The sequence below is a fragment of the Bufo gargarizans genome, chromosome 1, assembly GCF_014858855.1.
Source record: "Bufo gargarizans isolate SCDJY-AF-19 chromosome 1, ASM1485885v1, whole genome shotgun sequence".
In the NCBI taxonomy this organism is placed as follows: Eukaryota; Metazoa; Chordata; class Amphibia; order Anura; family Bufonidae; genus Bufo; species Bufo gargarizans.
In genome coordinates, this window is record NC_058080.1 from 667,840,935 (window position 1) to 667,844,158 (window position 3,224).

At 45.8% G+C, this 3,224-nt stretch overlaps 1 non-coding gene across 1 annotated transcript; it reads right to left on the minus strand.

Annotated features, from left to right (window-relative positions):
• Positions 1 to 1,257: 1,257 nt before the first annotated feature.
• LOC122925262 lies at positions 1,258 to 1,364 on the minus strand. Its single transcript, XR_006387578.1, has one exon. It is a non-coding gene; the product is annotated as a U6 spliceosomal RNA (small nuclear RNA).
• Between the last annotated feature and the right edge of the window lie 1,860 nt (positions 1,365 to 3,224).

Consider the following 3,224-nt stretch of genomic DNA (forward strand, 5'->3'; position numbering starts at 1 on the left):
TGATAACTATGTTTGGAGGTATTACTATGTATTATAGAAGTAGAGAAATTGAAACTTGGAAATTAGCAATTTTTTGCAAATTTTTGGTAAATTTGGTATTTTTTTTATAAATAAAAATGATTTATTTTTACTTCATTTTACCAGTGTCATGAAGTACAATATGTGACGAAAAAACAATCTCAGAACGGCCTGGATAAGTCAAAGCGTTTTAAAGTTATCACCACTTAAAGTGACACTGGTCAGATTTGCAAAATAAGGTGAAATAAGGCTGTGCCCTTAAGGAGTTAAAGGGAGTCTGTCACCTCCATATACAGTGCTTACATGGCTCTGTAGCACATTTATACAGGATTGTAACAGTACAATCTGCCTTTGCCCGCCCTCCAAGTCTCTTGCCTCATCGATAGGTCCGGACTTGGAGGGCGGGCAAAGGAGGCTGGGGAGGAGTAAAGTGAAAAAAAAGGCAGAGCAGCCTGGGCACTTACACACTGAACTCCTCCCCTGGGCACTTGCGAGTGCTCATTTGCATATGAATTAAACTTTGTTTTTCCTACTGGTGCAAGTCTAAAGACAAAGACAAAGGTACCATTACAATCCTGTATAGGTGTGCTACAGAGCCATGTAAGCACTGTATATGGCCATATGGAGGTGACAGACTCACTTTAAATTAGGCATACACTGGTTTAGGCCCTGTGAGATACCCCCTCTACATACAGTAGTTTGATTCAGGCATTTGAAATACAGCTATTTGAAATACAGCCATTTTGGGCAAAGCAATATTTAATTCAGGCCTACACTGGTTCAGACCGTGTGAGATACACCCTCTACATACAGGGGTTTGATTCAGGCATTTGAAATACAGCCTTTTTGGGCAAATAAATATTTAATTTAGGCCTACACTGGTTCAGGTCCTGTGAGATACACCCTCTACATACAGGGGTATGATTCAGGGATTTGAAATACAGCCATTTGAAATACATCAATTTTGGGCAAAGAAATATTTAATTCAGGCCTACACTGGTTCAGACTGTGTGAGATACACCCTCTACATACAGGGGTTTGATTCGGGCATTTGAAATACAGCCATTTGAAATACATCCATTTTGGGCAAATAAATATTAAATTTAGGCCTAAACTGGTTCATGCCCTGTGAGATACACCCTCTACATACAGGGGTTTGATTCAGGCATTTGAAATATAGCCATTTGAAATACAGTTATTTTGTGCAAAGAAATATTTTTTATTTTGTAATTTTTTATTTTAAATATGGAACGCTTCACGGATTTGCGTGTCATCCTTGCGCTGGGGCCATGCTAATCTTCTCTGTATCGTTCCAATTTTAGTATATGTGCTGCCGAAGCAAGCACGCAAAGAAATATTTAATTCAGGCCTACACTGGTTCAGACCGTGTGAGATACACCCTCTACATACAGGGGTTTAATTAAGGAATTTGAAATACCACCATTTGGTGCACCAATATTGAATTCAGGCCTACACTGGTTCAGGCCGTGTGAGATACACCCTTTACATACAGGGGTTTGATTCAGGCATTTGAAATACAGCCATTTTTGGCAAAAAAATATTTTATTGAAGCCTAGTCTAGTTCTGGCCATGTGAGATACACCGTTTACATACTGTCATTCTATTCTACTATTAATTAAACACATATTTAGGGCAAGATGCTAAATTCCAAAAATATGAGGAGAGCGTCAAATAAGGGAAGTGGCCCAGGTTGTGGTGCTGCTGGTGGAGCTCCTGTTGCAGGGTGAGGACGTGGTCGATCTGTGCCAGCTACACGCAAAAGTGAAACCCCTTCCTCAGGTGCGAGTAGGCAACAAAGCCTGCAGCGCTATTTGGTCGGGCCTAATGCTGCTCTACGACTGGTAAAGCCTAAACAAGTACAAGCGATAGTAGATTGGGTCGCTGACAGTGGATCCAGTTTCTTCACATTGTCTCCCACCCAGTCTCCTGCTGAAAGACCACAGTTGGTACCTGAAGGCAATGTCCATCAGTCTTTCACCTCAGCCCCTTGTAAATCAGCCAAGCAATCTGAGCCTCAAGTCATGCAGCAGTCTCTTCTGCTTTTTGATGACTCTGTTAGCAGAGTTTCCCAGGGCCATCCACCTAGCCCTGCCCAAGAAGTGGAAGAGATTGAGTGCACCGATGCCCAACCGCTTATCTTTCAAGATGAGTACATGGGAGGACCATCGGATGATGACGAAACACAGGTGCCAACTACTGGGGCTTTCGAAAGTGTGCAGACCGACAAGGAAGGCAGGGGTGAAGACTGGGTGGAAGATGATGTGGAGGACGATGAGATCCTTGACCCCACATGGAATCAAGGTCATGCCAGTTACCTATGTACAGTGGTTCGGAGGAAGAGGCAGTGGTCACACAGAGCCACCAGCACAGCAGAAGAGGGAGCAGGGTGCAAAACAGGAGCGGCCGTCCTCTAGACAGTACTCCTCCTACTGCCCACTGCAGCAAGGAACCGAGCACACCAAAGCCAGCTCCAAGGAGTTTCCTGGCGTGGCAGTTCTTCAGACAATGTGCTGACAACAAGACACGAGTGGTTTGCACGCTGTGCAATCAGAGCCTGAAGCGAGGCATAAACGTTCTCAACCTGAGCACAACCAGCATTTAAAGGTCTCTGGCTCCTCCTGCTTCCTGCTCTGCTGCATTCGGGGCCTCTTCATCCACCTCTGGAGTGACAGCCTGCTGCCACCTGCCACCCCCCAAACAGAGGATCTGCCAGCAACACCAGGGTCACCAAGCATCTCCACAATGTCCAACGGAAGAGTTCAGCTCTCCATATCCCAAACGCTGGAGAGGAAGAGGAAGTACCTCCCTACCCACCCGTGATCCCTAAACCTGAATGCCAGCATTTCTAAATTACTGGCCTTTGAAATGCTCTCATTCCATCTGGTGGAGACGGATAGTTTTAAAGGCCTTATGGCGGTGGCTGTCCCACAGTACGTCGTGCCCAGTCGCCACTACTTTTCAAGGCGAGCCATCCCTTCCCTGCACAACCAAGTAGGGGACAAAATCAGGTGTGCACTGCGCAACGCCATCTGTGGCAAGGTGCTCCTGGCGACGGATACATGGACCAGTAAGTACGGTCAGTGACGTTATATCTCCATAACAGCACACTGGTTAAATGCAGTGGCGGCTGGGCCTGAGGCAGATAGCAGTTTGGTGCGTGTCCGTCCACCACAGAGGATTGCAGG